This window comes from Prionailurus viverrinus, chromosome B3 (genome assembly GCF_022837055.1).
Source record: "Prionailurus viverrinus isolate Anna chromosome B3, UM_Priviv_1.0, whole genome shotgun sequence".
In the NCBI taxonomy this organism is placed as follows: Eukaryota; Metazoa; Chordata; class Mammalia; order Carnivora; family Felidae; genus Prionailurus; species Prionailurus viverrinus.
The window spans coordinates 60,740,016-60,766,503 of NC_062566.1; the positions used below are offsets into that span (position 1 = coordinate 60,740,016).

Sequence of the window (26,488 nt, forward strand, 5' to 3'; positions counted from 1 at the left end):
TATAAAAATGACATAAGATTAGAAATATGCATTTTTTTTCTCTAGAAATAGAAATCAACTTCCAGCTCAATTTCTAGCTCACTTTCAAAGGGCCAAGTAATGTTTCAAAAGTATCCATTTGTCCTTAAGTTTTAGACTGCAATAGAAGATATAAATTCTTATTTTTATTTTTTAAATCTTTTTTTTTAATGATTGTTTATTTTTGAGAGAGAGAGAAAGAGAGAGAGAGACACAGTGTTAGGTGGGGAAGGGGCAGAGAGAGGGAGACACAGAATTTGAAGCAGACTCCAGGCTCCGAGCTGTCAGCACAGAGCCTGACGTGGAGCATGAACTCACGATCTGTGTGAGATCATGACCTGAGCCAAAGTCGGACACTTAACCGACTGAGGCACCCAGGTATCCCTAAATTCTTTTATTTTTAATAAATGTTTTAGTAATTCTTGTTTTTCACATACGACTGTTTATGTAGCTTAGTTGTTTAAAAACTACAGTTGTAGATAAATATATTACTGCAAAAATTAACAGTTGTACAAAAGGGGTACTAACTAATGTACATGATTCCACAGTAAGTTAACTGAGTTTTCTTTTTTTTTTTTTTAATTTTTTTTTTTCAACGTTAATTTATTTTTGGGACAGAGAGAGACAGAGCATGAACGGGGGAGGGGCAGAGAGAGAGGGAGACACAGAATCGGAAACAGGCTCCAGGCTCCGAGCCATCAGCCCAGAGCCTGACGCGGGGCTCGAACTCACGGACCGCGAGATCGTGACCTGGCTGAAGTCGGACGCTTAACCGACTGCGCCACCCAGGCGCCCCATAACTGAGTTTTCTTAAAGATAAATGATTTTTTAAAAAGATTACAGTTTCACTATGTTATTATAGTCTTGGGAGCTATGTCATTTTTTTGTTCCTGTTGTCATGGAATTTAATAATGTGGTTTCTGAAATCCCTTACTTCACCACCACCATCATAACCAAACAGTTTGTTTTGGTTCCGATTTGTTTGGTTACCTGTTTTCTTCCACACTAGACTATAGACAAGCCATTTGTTTGTATATGTTAATCTTGCATCCAGTCACCTTCCTAAATACTAGTGTTAGTAGCTCATACTTGATTTGTCTTTTGTTTTCTAGGTTAGGTAATTGCACACTCTACACATAACAGACACCTATCTCTTCCTTTCCAATATCTTAATATAATTTTCTTTTTCTTATGTTACTTGGAGACCAGATCATCTAGTTTTATTTATATAAGTTATAATGCAGTAAGAGTATCCTTAACGACAGCATCCTTATTTCATTCCTGACTTTAATTGGAAGACGTGTGATATTTCACCATTAAGCATAATGACTGCTATGGGTTTTGGTTCATACCTTTTATTTTTATTTATTTTATTTTTCATTTAAGTTCTTTAAAAAATGTTTTTTAGTGTTTGTTTTTGGGAAAGAGAGAGAACGAGCGGGAGAGGGGCAGAGAGAGAGAGGGAGACAGAATCCAAAGCAGGCTCCAGGCTTTAAGCTGTCAGCACAGAGCCGGATGCGGGGCTCAAACTCAGTGCTGTGAGATAATGACCTGAGTTGAAGTTAGTTGCTTAACTGATTGAGTCACCCAGGCGCCCCTGGTTTATACCTTTTATTAAGTCAAGGGCATTCCTCTTGGTTTCCAGTTTAAGTGCCATCTTTACATTTATAAATAAATGTTAACATTAATCGCATTCTTTTCAGGTTAAACTAGGATGTTATATAATTTTATTTTATAATGAATTAACATTTAATTTACATTTTTAGATTCTCCTTTGTTACATTCTATAAATAAATGCTTTTTAGTTACAATGTCGTCATTGAGCAAACTACATGATTCATCTTGCCTGTTGTCTAGAATTTGGTCAATTTCTACATTTGTTTCTAATGTTATTTATTTAATTTTATTTTTAATTTTTTAATGTTTATTGCTTTTTGATGGAGAGAGACAGTGTGAGTGGGGGGGGCAGAGAGAGAGGGAGACACAGAATCCAAAGCAAGCTCCAAACTGAGCAGTCAGCACAGAACCTGGCACAGGGCTTGAACCCATGAACCGCGAGACCATGACCTGAGCTGAAGTCATATGCTTAACTGACTGAGCCACCCAGGTTCTCAAATGTTTTTCAAAGAATATATGTTGAATATTTTATATGTTGAATATTTTTCAAATCTCTCTATAGTTTCTTTCTCCTCATGCTGATTCCTAAGAATTTTCTGAAGTCTCCCACCAATATTATATATCTATTGTATATCTATATATCTATATATATATATATATATATCTATGGTTGTTGTACTATCTTATGCAAATATACTTTGCATATTTGAAGGTATATATTAAGTACAAAAGGTTTATAGATACTATATCTTCTCAATTTATTATTTATTTTATAAATATAAACTGCTAGTCTCTTTTAATGAATTTGCTTTAATTTTATGTTGAATGAGATTAATATTGCTACATTAACTTTTTAAATTATAAAAGTGTACACTTTTCTTTTTATGTATTTACAATTTCCCTGAGTCATTTTGTTTTAGGTGTGTGTCCTATAAACACCATATAATGGCAGTTTGCTTTTTTTTATAGCTGTATTAGTCTCTTTTTTTTAAAAAAGTGAGGTTGAATAATTATTTATGCTAATTACTGATATGCTTGGGCTTTTTAAAAATCTTTTCTTTTTTTGATATATTTTACTTTATAGACTTCCTTTTTTGTTCTTTCATTTTTCTGTCTTTTTTTTTTCTCTGTGGGTTTGAAAATTGTTCATTATATTTCTTTCTATATTAGCCACCCTTAAATACTTTTACTTATTTGTAAATAATTTCTAAGTTACAGAAAGGTTGTAATAATTATACAAAGAACTCCCATAAGCCCTTCACCCAGATTCTGGCTGTTTAAAAAAAAAATTGAGGGGGGAATGCCTGGGTGGCTCAGTCAATTAAGCGTCCAGCTCTTGGCTTTGGCTCAGGTCCTAATCTCTTGGTTTGTGAGTTTGAGCCCCATATCAGGCTCTGCACTGACAGTGTGGAGCCTGCTTGGGATTCCCTCTCTCTCTCCCTCTCTCTATGCTGTGCTCTATTTTCAAAAGAAATAAACAAACTTAAAACATAAAAATAAATTTTTACTACATTAGTCACACATACATATATACTTTTGGCTGAAATTCCTGAGAGTAAGTGGTCCATTGCCTCTTAATATTTCAGTGTGCACTTCTTTAAACAAGGATACTCTCCTAGATAACACATTATAATCATCCTAAAAGGAAATTAACATTGATGTAATATCACCAATAAAATATATTGGCTGTTCTAATAATGCCCTCTATTTTTTCCCAGTCCGATATCCAGTCACGTGTCATAAATTGTATTTAAGAATCATCATCATGGGTCTACAGTCTTTTTCAATATGGAACAGTCTATTAATCTTTTCTTGAATTTCATCAACTTGATATATATATATATATGTAAATATATATATATATATATATACACACACACATATATATATATACTTAATATAGACCCATTTGTTTTGTATAATGTTCCTCATTTTGGATTTGTCTTGTTTTTTCAGGATAAGAATTAGGGTATGCCATTGTTTAGAGGGATACTTTGTAAATATCCTGGTTTTCATCAAAATTTTGCCTACCATCTTTAGTGTCCGTTGCTGATATTTGCCTGAAATAATTATTATGATGATTATCAAAGGGGTTTATCAATTCCATTTTTCCCCCAGATTTATTACTTGGCATTCTTTTGTAAAATAAAGTAGTCTCCCCCAGGTATTGCTCTTTTTTTTAATATTAGTGTAGAGTCATGGAGTCCCATTTTATTCAATGGGTTATAATCCATTAGTATCTTTTTCTTTATGTTCATACTTAGATTTTCTGAGATTTGGCCCTTCCAGATTGCTTTTGTGTTCTTTTATCTGTCCACTTCATTCTTTGAGGAGTTATTTTCTGACACAGTCATTTGTCCAAGGGTTTCTAATTCTTTTTAATGAAGAGCAGTGTGGAAATGAAGATTTGGAGGCTCAGTGACTCTTTGTTAACTGAGGGGTCATTGCTTCTAGGACAGAGCTAGGAAACATGCGTGTCCACATATATCTCTATACTTATTTCTATATTTTTCTTTCTATGTAAAAAACTTTGTGTTCACGCTAACACTCTTAATACCAAGCTAACATCACAGGGTTTATTCTAGCCCTCCCCCTTTTTATATTTATAATTTCTTTCTTTGACAAAGAGGAAGGTTGTTCCCATTACCTTTATTATATTTATTTAGTCAATCAAGCTGTCTATATTCAACCCAAATTCTAACATTCAGCTGCTTCCTTGGCCCCAGCCATGCTGAATATATCAATAGAGCTGGCTCATTCCTCTGTCTCTGCAAAGGAAGAGAAAAGAGACTTTCAGATTTTTAATAAACATAGTTGAACTTATATTTTTCTATCATATTCTGGTCATTATGTATATTCTCTTTATATAAATCAAGAACAGTAGCATATTTATGTTTTCATCTGTATCCCCAACTTCCCATGTTGGTATCATCTGAAATTTTACTGTCATGTTATTATAAATAAACTTTAAAAAACCCACTTATGTAGACCTAATAATGAATTTTCTAAAAAAAAGTTTGTTCATTATTGCTGTTTACTCCTGAATCCACTCTTCTTCTGTTTGAATTGCATATTTTAATAATATTTCAGAATATTTGTCAGCCAATAACTGAAAATGTCTATTTTATTTTCATATTCCACTATAATTTTTCTGACCATATATTCAGAATTATTGTTATGACTGGTTCCAAATGTAAGATTGACTTATGATAGTTATTAATGAGAAGTCAATAGTAACAAGCAACCAGAGAATTTAACAAAATATAAGATTTTACTTAGCATTATCAACAAAATTATAAAGTATTTTATATTTAAACAAAGAATTCCTGAAATTTCTTTGGGGAATAATTAAAACTGTATTAAATGTTGCTTAAAGCTCAGAAAATGCAAAGTTATACCCTCTTCTTGTATTGGACGACTTGACATGTAAAGATATTAATATTTACACTAATAATTAATGAATTCATTGGAAGCCCTATTAAAGCCCTAGCTGAAATTTTTTAGTAATACCTTCTGTGAGTATAATTCTTATTTACAACAAGAAAATAAATTAAACCAAGGACTGAAATAAAGACTCAGAGAGGTCTTAGCTGTCAGCCTTTGTTTTTTTTTTTTTTTTAACGTTTTTATTTATTTTTGGGACAGAGAGAGACAGAGCATGAATGGGGGAGGGGCAGAGAGAGAGGGAGACACAGAATCGGAAACAGGCTCCAGGCTCCGAGCCATCAGCCCAGAGCCTGATGCGGGGCTCGAACTCGCGGGGCTCGAACTCGCGGACCGCGAGATCGTGACCTGGCTGAAGTCAGACGCTTAACCGACTGCGCCACCCAGGCGCCCCTGTTTTTTTTTTTTAATATAGGTTTTTTCCCACATTTTCATTATGCTAACTATAGAAAAGTGAATTATGAATATTTTAATTTATTTCTCCTTTTTAGAATTATTTATATGCTATGAGAATCATTTACTCTTTAAAATTCTGGAAAGCCTGATCTGTAAATATATCAATGCATGAAGACATATTTGAGTATAATGCCTTGATAACTTAGAAAAATTTCTTATAAAAGCATTATCTACTTATTTTATGCATCAATTTTATAGTTTATGTTTTTCCAGAAAACTGACCTTCTCAGTGAATTTTTTCAAAAAGAGAGTCATGATTTTGCATATAGTGTTATTCTATGATTTAAACTCATTCTTGATTTTTCTTTGCTCTGTATTTTTTAGATTTATGATCTTTTTTCATTTTACAATTTTGAAAGAATCATTTCTTATGTTTATTTTACATATTATTTTTAATTGTCATTTGCTATTTAGTAGCTATTCATCTAATCTTTAACTTTTCAGTCACTTTTTTTTTCTTTTTTTACTAAAAACACAAAATGTATGTGGTGAGTATATATTTGTCTAAATTAGTCAATTTATACATACTCCTTTAAAATTTTTATTAACTTATGTCTAGCCCATCATTTAAACTTTGATTTATTTTTCAACTCACAACTCCATAATTTGTTTTCTTTTTATTTTAATATTCAGTTTTATACATATATATATATATATACACACACATATATATATATATATTTTTTTTTTTTTTTTAATTTGAGAGAGAGGGAGAGAGAGGGAGAGAATCTCAAGCAGGCTCCATGCTGAGCCGGGCTCAATCCCATGACCCTGGGAGCATAATCTGAGCCAAAATCAAGAGTTGGATGCTCACTTGACTGAGCCACCCAGGAGTGTCAATATTCAGATATTTTAATTTGTCTTATTTTGTTGGTCCATTGAAATATGGAAGGAGGATATATTTACTAGTATTCTTTAATATATTAAATACATTTTTCTAATTATTTTTTTTTTAAATTTTTTTTTCAACGTTTTTTATTTATTTTTGGGACAGAGAGAGACAGAGCATGAACGGGGGAGGGGCAGAGAGAGAGGGAGACACAGAATCGGAAACAGGCTCCAGGCTCTGAGCCATCCGCCCAGAGCCTGATGCGGGGCTTGAACTCACGGACCGCGAGATTGTGACCTGGCTGAAGTCGGACGCTTAACCGACTGCACCACCCAGGCGCCCCTTTTTCTAATTATTAAATTAAAAATGAAGGAATTTCTGGTGATTTCAAGAAAATGAAAAATTCAGGTACTTATACTTTAGTTGTTTCCTCCCCACATACCTACCATGTTGAAATTTCCGGCTCATTGTAGCATAATTCTGAATTTCAAAATTCAGGTTATTGTTCATTTTTAGAACATATATTTTCTTTTTCAATTTCATAGTATTTAATATTATGACATTTGCATGAAATTTGATGGACATATGTATAAGAAATAGTCAAGCAATGCTGTGATATAATATTTTTGAGTATTACCACTGCCCCTTTATAATATAATAGCTCATATTTTTAAGTGTGTTAGATCCACTTCTCCATCAGCTGGAGGATGGCTTTGGATAGTTTTTAAGGACTATGATGTGGGTGGCAGGTTTCTGAGCTCTGTGTTTTTGGCAACATGCTTCTTTTATTCTTATAATATGCCTGGCAATATATTTCTGTTAGTTCTTGGCTTAGTGTCATTTTATTTTTTAAAACTCTGTAGTTATTGCTTCATTTTGTCCTGGAAAGTTCATGTTACAGAGAGAAAAAAAAAACCTGAGGACAACTTGATTATTCTTTTTTTCCTTTTAGAGATTAATGTGTTTTGTTTATTTTTTGCTGGAATGGATGGATGAAATTCCTCCATTTTCTTGATTCCAAGAAAATATAAAAAAAATCTATGTATCTTTTCAGTCTGTATTGCCTAGGATATGTTTATATGTGGGAAGGAAGCATTATTCCCTGGCCTCATGGTTCCATGTGGGTCTTTGGTCCCCTCAAGTCAGCATTCTTCCCATTTTGTACATTCCCTCCAAGGAGTTACTTGTTTGATTTGTGAGTTTGGCAAATGATGGTGAGATCCTTCTGAACATTTCTCTCTCTCTCTTTTTAGTACATCCTGCCTACAGAGAGGATATATGTCCGGTGTTCTCTCACCCCTGTGGTAAGTGTAAACCCCTGTGTTGGAGTCCTGCAGTCACACTGCTGTGCTAGTGACTATATGGGTGTATCTGTCTGATTCATGATTAATCCATTGGGAATGCTGCTGCAGCCTCAGATTTAAGGCAGGTTCTCCATTCAGACTTATTAACCAACTGATATTTTTATCTCTCCTTACCCGGTTCTTCCTTCTTCTTTGTGATTGTTTGTGGTCCCTTCCATCCAAAGCTTAAATATTTGGTATTGGTATTTATATATTTGGTATCCTTCAGTCCCCAGGTGTATCTTTCTTCAGCCCAGAAAATTTATCTTCTTCCTCCTTCTCCTTACTTATTTTCTCCTCTGTTTTCTCTCTGTTTCTCTTAAATTTAGAAATTTCATTTAAAATCCCAATGATTGCTTTGGGGTGTGTGTGTGTGTGTGTGTGTGTGTGTGTGTGTGTGTGTGTGTGTGTGTGTATTTTATCTGCCTTTTATTTTCCTTACCTAGCATAAGGTAACTATAACAACACACCCTCCCTCCCCAAAATGGGGGCAATACTCAAATTCAGTTCTAAGATGTTTCCCTTTGGGTTATCGGAATTTCTGATCCGACAAAGTAAAACTATAGCTAACTATTAACTTTCTCCTTCTCCTTCTGGACCTCAAAGGCACAGTTAAACATAGAATCACACTTTTCAGACAAAATTTACCCAATATCCCGATATTATCAAACATAGAGGCACCCGAAACAAATAGGAAAAACAAAACAAGAAACATCTCTTGGCATATGAAAATATGCTGATGTTTTGAAAAGTAGATCAATATGAAGGGGAAAAATATATGTCATCATTTAAATAAAACAATTGCAAAATGTTATGGAGGCTATGTTTTATTCGTTTTTTTAAATGTTTGAGAGAAATCTCTCTCTCTCAAAACTGTAGTTCATGCTCCATTTTGTCCTGGAAAGTTTGTGTTAGAGAAATAACTGAAGACAACATGATTTTTTTTCCTTTTAGAGATAATGTAGTTTTTTGTTTGTTTTATTTTGGAATGAATGTATGAATTTCCCCCCTATTATGTAGTTCCAAGGAAACATAACAAAATACAGATCTTTTCAATCTATGTTGCCTAGGATATGTATATATGGGGGGACAAAGTGCTATTCCCTGGCCTCATGGTTCCATGAGGGTCTTTGGTCCCCTTGAACAAGCATTCTTGCCTCACATATATGAGCGGGAGGAAGGGAAGAGAGAGAGGAAGAGAGAATCCCAAGCAGGAGATCTCATGAACTCTGAGATCATGACCTAAGCAGAAATCAAGAGTGGGATGCTTTATCGACTGAGCCATGCAGGTGCCCTGGGGGGCTATGTTTTAAACTCACCGTAGCTGTCTTCGGCAGGATTTAGCTGTGGCAGTGCTTTCATTCTGGGGATGGGTACCGTAGGAGAAAAAGACTTGTCGTGTGATCCCTGCTCACAGTGGCCTCTAGTTATCCTCACCCAATCGAATTAGAAGGTGTTTATGGATTTATGCTGGGATTCCGTGTACTCACTTTTTAGATGCTCCAGAGTGATAATGGGTTGAGCCGGTCCTTCTTTCTAGTAATGTCTGCAGTAGCAGACCACTAAGGAATTCTAATGCATGATGTTCCCATGGACAGTATCCAATGCTGATATAGGTTCTCTCTTTTTGTACATGGATAGCCATTTCAATGATAGTTTTGAAAAGAAGGCAGTTAATCATTTTTAAGGTACCATCTTGTTGCAAGTCTGTTCACTTAAGTAAGTTACATTGACCTATGACCCTGTTTCCCTATTTGTAAAGTAGGAGTAATCTTAATTACTTCTCAGACGCCTGAAGATAAACTTACTTCATAGATGTGAAAAAGATTTGGAAGTGTGCCTCAGAAATTAGGATTGAGCTTTTGAGTAGTCATAGATACACACAAACAAAAAATTAAAAGTTCAGGACTGAAATCTTCATCTGCTTTCTGTGAATAAAATATTCATTTTCTACATTACGAATAGCCACTGGATATAATAATTTTGTATAGTGATATGCTCAGAAGTAACCAGAACAGGGAGTAGTTACATATTCTTGTACCACACCATGTGGGCGATCACAATAGGAACAAATAAAGTTTCATGTGGTGGTTTCATTTTATTATACATCTGTTCTTTCCTCCCTGTTTGCTTTGAAAAAACTGCTTCTCCAGTAAAACGACCCTATGTTATGTTTACTATATTTCCATAATATTATGATGCAAATATTTCTTTACTGCTAGAGTTTTAGTAAGCAGAGGTAAAATGCAGTGTTTCAAAGTTACTATTTGGATTTCCTTTCTTTTTCCTTTCTGGAAATATGGGTGGGAGATGGTTAGAACTTATAGGACTCAAGACAGTATTTGGGGGACTTACTATGCTTAGTTATTTGTATTTGTTACCCATGAAAAAAATCAAATAACGTTTAATTAAAGAAATTCTTTTCTTTTTTAACACCTGAGAGTTAGTAGCATGTAGATTATTATTGCAGACTTTGGGTCATTTGTTTGGGTTTAAATCATACACCACCATTGTTTAACCATTTTAAGCCTCAGTTTCCTAAATAGAATGGAAATTACCTGCCATTACTGAATTGACAATTTTCCATATGTGTACATGTAGTCTAGGGTGCCATTGGGGCAGGATCTGATTTGGATTGCAGAGATATAAATGGCTCCTTTGTTACGGGTAATGTTTTCTTTGTCCTGTGTGGGCTACCTGTACATGTCAGAGAGTTACAAGCACACAGGATATCTATAGAAAAAGTTAACAATAAATGATACTCTTCTTCATTTTGCTTTTTGGAAATTACACTGTACCAGAGGTGAAGGCAGTAGGTAAAAAATATCAGCTTGGTGAGTACACTGAAGGTTTTAATCAAGTGTGTTGCAGGCTAGGGATAACAAACAGTCTCATTATAAAGCATGCGATTAACATGGAATTCTCTGTTAAACTGGAACTTGTAATTCTTAATAGATAGATAATGGGCAATGAGAACTCCTAAATTTAAATATTGAAAAAACATTTGTTCCTACATCTAATGTTGATGTGCTATTAGTGAACAATTTTGTCCATGAAAATAATGAAATACTTGATGATAATATGGCCATACATATATGCAGTGACTGATTTCTTCAGAGAAATACATATGTGAAAGAAAATAATGCAAATTGCAATTACTGAGATCTCTTACAAATCTTAATAGAGTAAATCTTATGGTACTTTATTTAGGTGATGCATTTCAAATGCCACTGCGGTTTTAATTACATCAATATGGAGACTCTTAATTAAACTCACAGGAAAAATAATCATTTGCATTAACCATAATATCTGGTGCTATCAAGAACTTGGCATGCCAATTAATAGAACATGATGCCTGATTATCTAAAGGTGATAATATATCACTTGGTATTGACAATTATGCTCAATCCTAGTTTAAGACCATATATTGTAGAATCATGGTTCACAATGCTGTTCAAACATGGCTTCTGTACTTACTATGGTATTTCTACTAAAGTCCACAAAATACTTTTTCTGCAGGCATAGATTATTCTTTAAAAGATAGGGCCTAATGAATGGTATCTATCATGGCCACTGTGGGAAACCAGACCATATGCAATTTGGTTATTCTCTCTGGAGTACCGCCTACTCCACATCATTTTCTCTCACCCTTCTATTCATTTTTTAGCCCTTAGATGTTACGCTCCAACTCCCAGAAGGTTTACTTGGCTCCTTAGACTAAGTTAGGTTCCCTGTCAAGTACTCACATAGCAACCAGTACCTTCTACTATGAAAATATTGATTACATAATGTTGATACTACTTGTATAATCCTCTTCTTTCAGTTGAATTGCCAAGACTAGACAGTGAACTTTGGATGGCAGAGATCAAGTCTGCTACATTCTTCTACATCTCTTGTACCTCAGTCTGAGGGGCCAGTCCATATCAGATGTTCAAAAACGATTTTCAAATGAATAAGAAAAAACTGAATATATAGTAAATAGGTGAATAACTACTTAAGCAGATTGGCAGGTATTACCTGTATAAATGGAAAAAAAAATTTAATTTAAAGCTAATTGTAGAAATTTTTTTCAACCAACAGGTCTGCATTCAAAGTCAGTGAGTTAACAAAAACAGTGAACCTAATAAAACTGTATAGGTAATAGTAAAAAAAAAAAATGTATGTTTTGTAACAGTGGAAAAAATATATGTCTATTTTAATTTCTCATTCTCTCAATTTAGTGGAACTTAAAAACTGTGAATGGAACTAGTTTATACACATAAACTTTAATCTCAAGATAAGAAAATTACTGATCTTTAAGTCAGCAAAGTATGAGAATGCAGTTATATGGTCTGCTACATATATGGCCTTCTGATAGATTTATAAATGATTCCATTAATCATAATTTTTCCTTTAGCCATTGGAAAAAGGTTTTATACTTTAATTTGAATATTCTAATGGGGCACAAATTTCTATTGTTTCCTAGAAGTTATAAATGAAGTAGAGATCCATGATTTAACTCCAGATAAGGACATTTTCTTTGTTAAGCAAGTGAAAACATTCTTCAAACATGTATTTATAGTAAATGCTAAACATAGCAAGCTGGGTTATTATTATCTTAGAGATAGTGAAGATACCTCATCCCCTATCTTGTAAGAAAGTGTGATATGGCAGAAAGAACTGGGCTCTTAAATCAGGTGAATATGAGCTTAAATCCATCCTCCTGTGTATTGGAAACAGGAAATTTCTTTTATTTTTCTGGATCATATATTCCTTATCTTATAGTGGGGTAAGAATGCCTAAGTCATGGGAGTGTTTTCGGGTTTAATTAGATATTATGTGAAAGTGCCTGAGTATAGTAATAGGATTTTCCTTTCTTCCTTCTACTCTTTCTTCATTTAATCAGGAAGGATATGGGAGGAACTTTCCCGCCTCTCTGGTTTGCTAATATAAGCAAGATTGTGGCAATCTCTGAAATACATTAGAACTTTAACAGATTAGTAATAGACTAATAATAGCAATAAGCAATTTTCATTAAATTCACATAGTATATTAGGCTTTGTAAGACATGTTTTTTATTTATCTTATTCATTCTTCATAATGATCTAATAAAGAAAACAGTATGTTTTGTAGTAAAGTGTGTTAACTTTAAAGTCAAACCACCACCTTGGTTTACATCTAGATTCTCTTGTTTACTAATTAATTGGCCTGTGGTACCTCCTTCTCCGCCCTGTATTTCTGATTCCCTATCCATAAAATTAAAATAACAGTATCTGCCTTCTAAGATTATTGTGAGGACTAATGCAACAATTATGCAGAATATCACGCAGGTATCAAATACCTACCTATTATCTTACTTAATCCTTCCTCAATGGAATGCTTAGTGCTTACTCAATGAAAAAAAAATTCAGGGCAGATGGTTTAGATGATTTTAAAAAGTTAAAATAGTGTGAATCTAACATATGGTTTAGATTGTGGTCTTCTGATTCCAAACGGTATGATATTTCCATTATAGCTATCTTGTTATCTGGGTATCTCCACATGAATCCTGTGTAATGTCAAAATGATTACTATATACCATATGTTGATTGCCTTTATCCTTGCTTGAGAACCTAATTCTGTACCCTGATGAGGCATCGAAAATCAAGTGTGAGGAAGTAGGCCATGTATGGTCCATTGGCTTTCGCCAGTCAGGGCTTAGAAAATATGCGTTGGTTGAATGAAAAAATAAATTGGGAATTTGTTTATCATGAGATTTGTAGGGTAAAATTTCTTTTGCCATGTACTATATCTTTCTCCACAAGAGAGGCAATTCGAGATATACTTACTTATCTTGTGTTGATTATGTGGATGTTACATGAAAGAGCCTCAGAAGCAATGAACTCAGTTTAGTACACTATAATAATTCACCATTGGGACAGTATTTTTGTTCTCTAAGGTGGTTATTTTAGGGGAAAAAAGATTTGGTACAGAAGATGAAGTAAAATAATTAGCTTCATTTGAATTTAGACCACTAACTTTTAAGAGAAGCGGTTTTCCAGAAATTTATCACTGTATCTTAAAAACTCCCAAAGAAGAAAAAGCACAGATTTGATCTCTCTTGGTAATCCTTTAAATTTGATCCTTGCCTGTCTATGTAGCATTTTATTTCCACATTTAAGTGCTTGTTGGCCCTAATCTAATACAGTATATGTTTAATGTCTTGGGTTTATCCTTTTTTCAAACAATGTTTTGTATTTATTTTTGAGAGAGAAATAGAGTACTAGCAGGGGAGGGACAGAGAGAGAGGGAGACACAGAATCTGAAGGAGGCTCCAGGCTCTGAGGCTCCAGGCGGGGCTCAAACTCGTGAACTGCAAGATCATGACCTGAGCCATAGTTAGCGCTCAACTGACTGAGATATCTGGGCACCTCCTTGGGTTTATCCTTTAAGCAACATTAAGAATTTTTGTTTTACCACAAACAAATGGTGAGTCACTCCTGATGGGCAAAATTACGAAAAAGGCAAAACTCTGGGGAGAAATGAGAGCTGAAGGAGGTTGCAGCTTGGTTACTATGGGACAAATTTGGGAAATGCTCACAAATTCTCAATGGACTGAACCAAACTTACCTCAGTATCACAGAAGATTATGTTTTTGCACCCAGGAAATAGAACTCAAATATACTGCAAGTGTTAAAATCAGAAAGGTATTGCATAACCATGTTGGGATGGATGCTAAGAAAAAGAGGGCTTAGCAAGAAATGGGGTAGTGGAAACATAAAAAAAAAGACAGATTTGAGAAATACAGGATTTGAAGCAGGGTTTGGACTGAATTTGAGACTATAGAGAGAACTGTGGATAACTCCCTGTGTTTTGCTTGAGAGGGTAGATGGTTGGAAATTTTGCTGAGATGAGGAATCTTGAGGAAAAAGAGCTATCGAGGTCAAGGCAGTGCATTATTTTGGATGTCATATTTAAGATAATTGGAGGACATTTATTAATTTAATATTTGTAACATGCAAAGTGCTGGGCTAAAGTCTGTGAGAATTTTGGGAAGACACAGAATAGTAATCCTTACTTTAAAGAATTTTTACTCTGTTGAGGGAGAAAAGACATGACTCCAACTATCTATAACGTGTACTAGATTATTCTAAGAGCCATTGCAAGAGAGAGCAGGTCAAGTCCAGAGATTTCTATGGTCTACAAAATGATTATAATGTCTCTATGCTTCTGGTTAAGTTCCATTTGATATTTTACTTGAAACCTAACTATCAGTGATTGTGGGAACAAGAACACCACAATGACCACAGGCGCATATTCGTTCAGGCTCCAAGATCTCTGAGAAAACTCAAGATCCTAAGGTTAAAAATCACCTGAAAGGACTTGAGTGAATTGCCATTGGGAAGTGTGGTCTGTTCTTTAGTACGTAGATAGGGATGTTTTGCTTAAAGGAAGCCAGCTGTATATAGCACAGTGCATCCACTCCCTTCTTTGTCTTTGCTTCTATCGTAAAGATTCTTATCGGAGCATAAGTATCTGTAAGGCTGCTCTCGTATGCAATATACTTATGATAGCTGAATCAGATGTACATTGTTGACATGCTTTGCTAAGCTTCTGTTGTTAATCATTGCTTATCTGTTTTTCCTGAAAACGTATATAAGAAGATGTACAATAAACCTCGGTATCTCATGGTCCCCTGTGCCTTACTATACTGTCGTCTCTTTTTCTCAGTTCCTTTGTCGCCCCAGGTCTACAGCCCATTGAGGTGGACAAGAGATGAAAATTTTGTCAAAGAAAGCTTTTATACATGTCAATAATTTTAGGTAACAGGAAATAAATATCACTTTATAGTTCATATTTATACAACAGTATATACTTTTATATATACAAATATATAGAACATATGTATATATGTATATATATTCTGAATATAGAGAAATATACTCTTTTTTTAAGTTTATTTATTGATTTTTGAGAGAGACAGAAACAGCATGAGTGGGGAAGGGGGGTAGAGAGAATGGGTGAGACAGTGTTCCAAGCAGGCTCCACACTGTCAGCGCAGAGCCAGACACGGGGCTCAAACTCACGAAACAATGAGATCATGACCTGAGCCGAAACCAAGAGTCAGATGTGTAACCAGCTGAGCCACGCAGGCATCCTATAGAAAAATATACTTTTATTGTAGCCGAACCTCTGTTTTGTAAACTTCAGCTTTCTCCTTGCATTATTTGTAATTGAATCTTAACCTATTTACTGAATCCACAAGAGTAAATAAGATCTATTTTAGCAATTTAAAGTTGACCGTTGCCATCTAAATTTGCTAATAAAATTTTATATTTTTTATTAAGCACTTAATACATTATTGTTATGCATTAAAATTTTTCCAAAATATTTCTAAAGACTGATAATATTTATATAAAAAAAGCATAAATTTTATATACTGATTTTTACTTTCAGTAGCCCAGTAATTTAAATTATTTTCATTAGGCCAAGTACGTTTAGTAGTACACTAAACTGTATTTCTTGATGTGTCACATTAGAAAGAAAAGTAATTCATATTTTGTATCATTAATCCATGTTAATGGAAATATAATTTCTGTGGGCTTTTCTTTCTTAGTAAAGTCATACCTTCTATGTAATCCATTTAAAAATATTTGTATAGCTTGGAGTTGAAAGCTGCTTAAATTTGTTTTTGTATTTCAAGCTTTCTATATAAATGCATGTGCTACTAATTTTGAAAGAAGAACAAAGCCCCTGTGAATTATATTGTAGATGTTAATGACATTGCTAAAATAATGACAGATCGCTTTAATGGTGGATATGCACTTAATTGAAGGAATCCTAACAAAATGTGTTATTTCCTATTACTCAAAAGAGTCAAGCAGGAGCCATCACCCACTTAAAGTCATGTCTTAACCCAAATCACAAAGCATGTGTAGTATCAAAACTGATAAAAAATTTCAAGAAGCATGTATTCATGCACTGTACATTCATTCAGACACCGTTAAATAGTGTGTGTTAACCTTTAATTCAGATGTCTGCCATAAGATAACATAATGTAAAACACAAGTCAATGGAGGGTCGTAAAACTGTTTCTTGCTACAGTTTTTATTAGCTTGCTGTTCGATGCTGAAATGCAGTTACACCCTGAAGCAAGGTGTATATGTATCATATCAGTATATTATAATACAAATTTAACCTATTAAATATGTGACAAGTATTTATTGCTAGGATCTATGAAAATATAGACATTATTGTTGATAAATATCACTGTATCGTACTCTATATCATGGGCTTCCCTCTGCAATTTAGAGGACCCAGGGGGGCTCTTGGCTACACCCTCCAACTTATGTTGCTGTAAAACCCAGAGTGATTTAGCTACCCAGAGGAATTTCCATTTAAGTTTTATGTTAGCTATTGTATTTTTAAATTTTTTTTAACATTTATTTATTATTGAGAGACAGAGACATACAGCATGAGCATGGGATGGGCAGAGAGAAGGGGAGACACAGAATCTGAAGCAGGCTCCAGGCTCCGAGTTATAAGCACAGAGCCTGATGTGGGGCTTGAACTCACAAACCGCGAGATCATGACCTGAGTGGAAGGCGGACGCTTTACCGACTGAGCCACCTGGCGTCCCAAGCTATTGTATTTTTAAAGGCTATGCATGTATGTATATATGTATTTTTGTGTGTGTATGTAATTATATATACATGTGTATACATGTATACATGGTACACAATATATATACATGTATATATAATTACATATATGCATATATATTACATATACACACATGTATATACGTACATATATACATATACATATATATACATATACACACATACACACACATATTTTGCTTAGATAAAGGGAAGGCTTTAGATACTTTTATAGGTAGTAGAAAGCTAAAATAGGTAGAAGGCTATGGATGCTTTTAATTTGTTCTTTTTACTTTCTGTATTTTTTTCTACAATGAACATGTATACTTGAGTAATAAAACAATTTTAAATTAAGTTAGTTATTGTGGAATAGAAAAAAGTGATAATGATGAAACTAGTGCTAATCTCCTGTTTATATTCCCAAAACTATTCCCTTACAATAGGAAAATTAGATTTTACCCTGGTGGAGGAGATTTAACTTAACTTTCATTTGATCAGCCAGAGAAGCCATGTATATTATTTGCTCAACATTGATGGAAATTATTTTTTCATGTTCCTCCAAATACAAAAATTTAGAATGATGACAGGCTCATGAGTAATAGCTATCAAAGATATCCACAGGGATACCTGGGTGGCTCTGTCAGTTAAGCATCCAAGTCTTGATTTTGGCTCAGGACATGATTTCATGGTTTATGGGATTGTGCCCTGTGTCAGGCTCTGTGCTGAGTGTGGAGCCTGCTTAAAATTCTCTACCTCCCTCCCTCCCTCTTTCTCTCTCTCTTTCTCCTTCTCCCTCTGCCCTCTCTTGTGTTCTCTCTCTCTCTCAACATAAATAAACAAACATAAAAAAAAAAGGATATCCACACTGTTCCATCACACTGTGGATATATCAGACCAGTGCTCAAACTTTAGATAGTCAGAAAATGGAGTTCATGTATTTACTGTTAGTCTCATATCTTTGCTAGCTAAGGTTGATAGCCTTAAGAATTTTTTTTTAAGTTTACCTGGATTGGGAATAAAGGAGAACAGTTAGGAGACTTTGAAATACAACCTTTACACTAAATGATCTACTCATATAAAACTACAAATCAATTGTTTTTGTTTTTTTAGTTTTTGTGTGTGTGTGTGTGTGTGTGTGTGCTGGTAAGAATGTGGTTGACATAGCTTTTAAATCCATTTAGGTAAGAGGCAAAGATCTTGGGTGAATTTCTTTCTATGTCTTTTCTGTCTTTCCATTCATATTTACACACTCACATGAAAATACTCAAATACACATCTACCAATATACACACACAGACACAGACATTCACATTTAAATTTTCAAGTCCTCATGAATGAAATCTATTCACATAAATTCTCTGAAATGACTAATGTATTCTTGGCTCACAAGGAATAAAGTATGTGGCTCATTGGTACTTTTTCATTTCTTAGCAGTTTTCCGGAAGTCATTTTTGTGTCTCAGTCTTTAGCGTGCCTTTCTTCGTAGGTGAGCCCAGGTAAATTTCTTCAAGGATGATAAGAAATTCAACGCAGTACAACTTTGCTTTGCTGGTTGACAATTTTAACTTTCTGTATTAAAAAGAAATAGGGATTTCCTCTTCTTTATCATGGGCTCACACCTAAAAAATGTGTAACTGTGTGCCACTTTTACTTAATTCATTTCATTATATACAGGTTTCAAGTAAGAGGCCATTATGGTAATTCTCAAGCTAATTTTCCTCTTTTTCAAAGTTTACAACTTCTTTATATTTACATATTAGTCCTAATATCATATTTGGAACCCATAAATGACTGGGACTGACTCTAGAATAAGTCATATAGCCAACCAAACTCAAGGATTGACGTTTAAATTTATTATTAACCCTCTGAAGGGTTTCCAGTCTCTTATAATTAGTTCCTTGAGATTGTTTACATTATTTATGCTGGTAAACACAGTCATTTCTTCCAATTAAATTGTGTCCTAACACTTTGACTGCTTTATTAGGATAGTGGTCAAGTTACTGTCTCTTTAATTAAGACCCACTACAATTTGGACTGGTTTAGTTATTGCTAAAGGTGAGTGGTTTGTTAATGGAATTGGAATGAAGTTTCTTCTCCTTTAAAAAAAATATTTCCCTGCCCTGACATTGCATTCTAACTAACTCCTACTTACTCTACTAACTTCTGCCTAAATGTTTGAAAAGTTTGAGCTGGTTCAAATGCCTTACTTGCTGAAATAATTTTATTCCAGTCACATTCTTTTTTGACTCTTAAACCAGTAGACAGTATCTACTCCTGAACCATTATGTGAATAACCTGTTGGAAGGTTAGAAAAAGGTGGATTTTGTATTAGTTTTTTCCTGTTATGTAACAAATATCCGCAAACTTAGCAGGTTCAGAAAACATGCATTTATTATCTCACTGTTTCTGTGTGTCAGAAGTCTCACGGGCTACAATCAAGGGATCAAACAAGCTCAGACCCTTTCTAGAGTGCAGGAGTCTCTTTTAGGTGCACATTATTTTTGGCAGAATCCTGTTCTTTGTAGCTTTAGGATTAAGCTCTTTCTCTTGCTGGCTAGGGGCCACTCTCAGGTCCAAAATGTCATTCCCAGTTCTTTGCCTGTGACCCTGCCACAGGTCTCTCGCTACATGAAAGTTACTTTTCAGGCCAGCAGGGGAATCTCTCTAATCTAGAGAAGGCCTAATCTTACTTTTAAGAGGCTTCACCTGGAGAGGAGTTAAGGTGGCAGAGAAGTAGGGGGGCCCTAAGCTTTCCTTGTCCTTCAAACACAGCTGTATTGAAGTCAGGTCACTTGGAACACCCAGGAAATTGATCTGTGGAGTGGCAGAAGGATCTCCACAGTTGCAAGGGGACAGCGTAGCAGGTGTGAGGCTTACTTCAACAAACAAGTCAAAGCGCACCTAGTTACAGGTGCAAATAGTCCCCACTTCAAGCAAGAAGAAACTCTGAAGAGGACTGTCCAGTCAGAAAGAGCAGCCAGACCACAAAGCAGAGTGCACACAGCATACCCCAGAAACACTTCCTGGAGTTCCAGGCCTTGAACAGAGCATGACCCCTTTTTAATATAGCATTACTCTCAGGTGTAGGAAACATAACAAGTTTTTATTTTTTATTTTTTTTAAATTGTTAATGTTTTATTTGTGTGAGAGAGAGAGGGGAAGACGCAGAATCCAAAGAAGGCTCCAGGCTCTCTGAGCTGTCAGCACAGAGCCTGACGTGGGGTTCAAACCCACAAATTGCAACCTGAGCCAAAGTCGAACGCTTAACCAACTGAGCCACACAAGCGCCACATAACAAGCTTTTAAAACACATAAAAGACATAAATGTAGTCCAAATGACAAGATGGATGAATTTTCCCCAAAAGAAAGTTCAGGAAGAAATCACAGCCAGAGACCTGCTAAAAACAGATACAGCAATATATCTGAACAAGAATTTAGAACATAAGTTATAAGGCTACTATGTGGGCTTGAAAAAAAGTATATAAGACACCAGAGAAACCCTTGCTTTAGAAATCAAAGACCTAAAAATTGCTATAACTGAGATGCAAAACCAACTTGATACAGTCACAGAATTGAAGAAGCAAAGGAAGGGATTTGGTGATATAGAAGATAAAATTATGGCAAATAATGTAGCTACAAAGAAGAGAGAAAGAAAACTATTAGATCACCAGGGAAGACTTAGAGAACTTAGTGATTCCATAAAACAAAACAATACCCATATCATAGGGATCCCAGAAGAAGAAGAGTGGGGGAAAAGGGGCAGAAGGTTTATTTGAACAAATTATAGCTGAGAACTTCCCTAATATGGGGAAGGTAACAGGCATTTAAGTCCAAGAGGCACAGAGAACTCCCTTCAAAATCAACAAAAACAGGTCAACACCACAACACATCATAGTGAAAGTTGCAAAATACAGAGCTGTAAAGAGAGAATTCAAAAGTAGCTAAGGACAAAAGGTCCTTAATTTACAAGGGTAGGAACTTACATAAAAACTTACTTAGAATTTACATAAGGTTAGCAGCGTATCTGTCTACCAAAACTTGGCAGTCCAGAAGAGAGTGGCAGGCAATATTCAATGTGCTGAATTGGAAAAATATGCAGCCAAGAATTCTTTATCCAGCAAGGCTGTCATTCAGAATAAAAGGAGAGATAAAGAGTTTCCCAGACAAATAAAAAGTAAAGGAGTTTGTCACCATTAAAGCAGCCCTGCAAGAAATTTTAAGGGGGACTCTTTGAGTGGAGGAAAAAAATGAAGACCAAAGCAACAAACACTACAGAGGATCAGAGAACATCACAAGAAACACCAAATCTATGGGTGACATAATCACTAAATCCATATCTTTCAGTAATCACTCTGAATGTAAATGGACTAAATGCTCCAATCAAAAGACATAGGGTATCAGAATGGATAAAATACCAAGATCCATCTATATGCTGCCTACAAGAGACTCCTTTTAGAACTAAACACACCTGCAGATTGAAATTGAGGGGATGGAGAACCATCTATCATGCTAATGGAGGTCAAAATTAAGCCAGAGTAGCCATACTTGTATCAGCCAAACTAGATTTTAAAACAAAGAATGTAATAAGAGATGAAGAAGGTTATTATAATTAAAGGGTCTATTCATGAAGAAGATCTGAAAATTGCAAATATTTACAACCCCAACGTGGAGCACTTAAGTATATAAATAACAAACATAAAGAAACTTCTTGATGATAAGTTCTTGCTGATGGCTCAGAGCCTGGAGCCTGTTTCCGTTTCTGTGTCTCCCTCTCTCTCTGCCCCTCGCCCGTTCATGCTCTGTCTCTCTCTGTCCCAAAAATAAAAAAACGTTGAAAAAAAAATTTAAAAAAAAAAAAGAAAATAAAAACATGACAGTCCAAACCCTTTGAGATGCAGCAAAGGCAGTTCTAAAGGAAAGAATATTGTAATTCAGGCTTATCTCAAGAAGTCAGAAAGATCCCAAATACACAGTATAACCTTACGCCTAAAGGAGCTAGAAAAAGAGAAATGAGTAAAGGGGAAAGCCAACAGAAGAAAGGAAATAATAAAGATTAGAGCAGAAATAAATTATATAGAAAAAAAAACAAAGAAAAAACAGTAGAATTGACCAATAAAACTAAAAGCTGGTTCTTTCAAATAAATAAAATTGAGCCAGACTTACCAAAAAGAAAAGAGAAAGGATCCAAATAGATAAAATCACAAATGAAAGAGGAGAGATTACAACCAACACCACAGAAATACAAACTATAAGAGAATACTTTGAAAAATTATATGCCAACAAACTGGACAATTTGGTTGAAATGGACAAATTCCTAGAAAGTCACACACTACCAAAACTGAAACAAGAATAAATAGAAAATTTGAAAAGACCCATAGTCAGCAAAGAAATTAGGCAAGTTATTAAAAATCTCCCAACACACAAGCGTCCTGGACCACATGGCTTCCCAGAGGAGTTCTATAACATATGTCCACCCACCCTCTCCACTGTTCAACATAGTACTGGAAGTCCTAGCCTCAGAAATCAGACAAAAAAATAAATAAGAAGCATACAAACTGGCCAAGGAGAAATCAAACTATTGCTCTTCACAGATGACTGTAAATGATACTTTACATGGGAAACCTGAAAGACTTCACCAAAAAAACTGTTAGAACTGATACATGAATTCAGCAAAGTCACAGAATATAAAATCTGCACAGAAATTAGTTGCATTTCTATACACCAATTATGAAGCAGCAGAAAGAGAAATCAAGGAATCAATCCCATTTATAATTGCCCCCCAAACTACAAGATACCTAGGAATAAACCTAACCAAATAGGTAAAATATCTATGTGTTGAAAACTGTAGAAAAATTATGAAAGAAATTGAAGAAGATATAAGAAATGGAAAAACATTCCATGCTCATGAATTGGAAGAACAAATATGATTAAAATGTCTATACTATCCAAAGCAATCTACACGTTGAATGCAGTCCCTATCAAAATAACATCAGCATTCTTCACAGAGCTACAACAAACAATTCTAAAATTTGAATGGAAAGAGGAAAGACCCCGAATAGCCAAAATAATTTTGAAAAAGAAAACCAAAACTGGATGCATCACAATTCCAAACTTCAGACTGTATTGCCAAGCTTTACTCATCAAGACATTATTGTACTGGCACAAAAACAGACACATAGGATCAATGAAACAGAATAGAGCACAGGAATGGCCAACTCTTCTTCGACAAAGCAGGGATGAATATGCATGGAAAGAAAGACGGTTTTTTCAGCAAATGGTGCTGGGAAGACTGGATAGCAACCTGCAGAAGCGTGAAACTGGACCATTTTATTACACCATATACAAAAATAAATTCAAAAGGGATGAAAGACCTAAATGTGAGACAGGAAATAATCAAAATCCTAGAGGAGACCAGGCAGCAACCTCTTTGACTTCAGCCATACAAGTTTCTTACTAGATAGGTCTCTGGAGGCAAGGGAAACAAAAGCAAAAATGAACTATTGGGGCCTCATCAAGATAAAAAGCTTCTGCACAGGAAAGGAAACAATCAACAAAACTAAAAGGCAACCTACAGAATGGGAGAAGATATTTGCAAATGACATTGGATAAAGGGTTAGTATCCAAAATCTATAAAGAACTTATCAAACTCAACACCCCAAACCAAATAATCCAGTAAAGAAACGGACAGAAGACATGAATAGATATTCTTCCAAAGAAGATATCCAGATGGCTAATAGACACATGAAAAGATGCTCAACATCACTCATCAGAGAAATACGAATCAAAACCACAATGAGATACTATCTCACACCTGTCAGAATGGCTAACACTAACAACTCAGGCAACAACAGATGTTGGCAAGGATGTGGAGAAAGGGGAACACTTTTACACTGCTGGTAGGAATGCAAGCTGGTGCTGTCACTCTGGAAAACAGTATGGAAGTTCCTCAACAAATTACAACAACATGAATGGAACTAGAGTGTATTATGCTAACCAAAATAAATCAGTCAGAGAAAGACCAATATCATATGATTTCACTCATGTGGAATTTAAGAAACAACAGATGAGAATAGGGGAAGGGAAGGAAAATAAGATAAAACACAGAGAAGGAGACAAACCTTCAGAGATTCTTGAATACAGAGAACAAACTGAGGGTTGCTGGAGGGGGGAGGTGGGTGTGATGGGCATCAAGGAGAACACTTGTTGGGATGAGCACTGGGTGTTATATGCAAGGTGTGAATCATTGGGTTCTACTCTTTGAAACCGATACTCCACTGTATGTTAACTAACTTGAATTTAAATAAATAATTTTTTTAAAAGCTTCACCTGATTAAGCTAGGCCCACCCAGATAATCTCCATTTTGGTTAATTTAGTCAACTAATCTGGGCCTTTTACTACCACTAATAAGGTTCCTTCAACCTTGTCATATAAGGAAACTGAATCATGGGTATAGCATAGGGGTGGAAATCCTGGGGCCATCTAAATATTTTAATCCTATAATCTATATTTCAGGTAGTTTAGGAAAAGAGCATATTGAGAGGAGAAGGTTAAAACCAGTAGAACTAGTAGGCATTTTTTCTGTCATACAGAAATTATATAGCACTGTTCAATATGCTTTTGTTTCTTTGTTCGTGACATATAGGAAGGGCTGATTTCAAGTCTCCTTTTTCAGTGTGAAGTGAACTTGAAATGCTGCTGTTTTTCTGCCATCATTGCATCTCAGAGTTTGCCTTTGTTGATAATAATCTACATTTATAATTAAAAATAATAGTTACAACATATTGGACATCTGTGTATTAGACATGTTAATGCTTTTTAATACTAGAGGTGTTTTTTAACTCTACAGATGTATCATTATTACTATTTTATGGATGAGGAAACCAAAGATCAAGAAGTGTGTTATTTTTTCAGCATCACCATGATTGTAGAAATAGAGGATTAATCTTATATGCCAACTTGACTTGGCCAAGGGTTGCCCTGCTAGCTGGTAAAACATTATTTGTGGGCGTGAGAGTGTTTCTGGAAAAGATTAGCATTTGATTAAATAGACTGAATAAAGAAGGTCCATCCTCCCCAGTGTGGTTTAGCATCATCCAATCCATTGGGGCCTGAATAAAACAAAAAGCACAAGAAAGGGCAAATTTTCTCTCTTGTTGAGTTGGGACATCTTTTGCTGACCTTGGACATTGGATCTTTTGGTTCTCAGGCCTTCAGACTCTGAAACTTACACCTTCACCATCCACCCTCTTGGTTCTCAGACCTTTTGACTCAGACTGAATTAAACCACTGGTTTTCCTAGTTACTAGCCTGCAAATGGCAGACTATGGGAGTGTTCAGCCTCAATAATCACACGAGCCAATTCTTAAAATAAGTCTCCTTCTACATATGTATCTATATGTCCTGTTGGTTCTGTTTCTCTGGAGAACCCTGACTAATACAGAGGACTTAGGTGAATTGTGTCTAATTCTAAAGTTTGTGGTGGTTTCCTTTCATTTACTGTGTTGGAAAACCACATGGAGTAGGGACAGTTGGCATAACCCATATGAAAATCTACTGAGCCCCAAATGACTAATGTATAGTCAAATCTCACAGCAATTTGTCCTAGAGCCTTGGGATTTGGTATTAAAAGGATTTAAATCCATAACCAGAAATAAAACCTGATTCTAAAGATATGTGTGTTTCGTTGCACCATTGATGTGGTAATAGATTATACTACTTCCAGAGATGTGGTGGAAGATTGATGGAAAAGGGTTAAAATACCTGTATGCTTTATTTTTTTTTTATTTATTTTTTTTATTTTTATTATTTTATTTTATTTTATTTTTTTTTATTTTTTATGAAATTTATTGACAAATTGGTTTCCATACAACACCCAGTGCTCATCCCAAAAGGTGCCCTCCTCAATACCCATCACCCACCCTCCCCTCCCTCCCACCCTCCATCAACCCTCAGTTCTCGGTTTTTAACAGTCTCTTATGCTTTGGCTGTCTCCCACTCTAACCTCTTTTTTTTTTTTTTTTTCCTTCCCCTCACCCATGGGTTCCTGGTAAGTTTCTCAGGATCCACATAAGAGTGAAACCATATGGTATCTGTCTTTCTCTGTATGGCTTATTTCACTTAGCATCACACTCTCCAGTTCCATCCACGTTGCTACAAAAGG

The 26,488-nt window shown here is 35.1% G+C and overlaps 1 long non-coding RNA gene across 1 annotated transcript in view; it reads left to right on the top strand.

Annotated features, from left to right (window-relative positions):
* The window catches only part of LOC125167496 (uncharacterized), a 421,392-nt gene that overhangs the window by 38,382 nt on the left and 356,522 nt on the right, over positions 1 to 26,488 (top strand). The window contains exon 2 of the long non-coding RNA XR_007152801.1: positions 7,618 to 7,668. This is a non-coding gene — a long non-coding RNA (uncharacterized LOC125167496). The remainder of the gene's footprint in view (positions 1 to 7,617; positions 7,669 to 26,488) is intronic.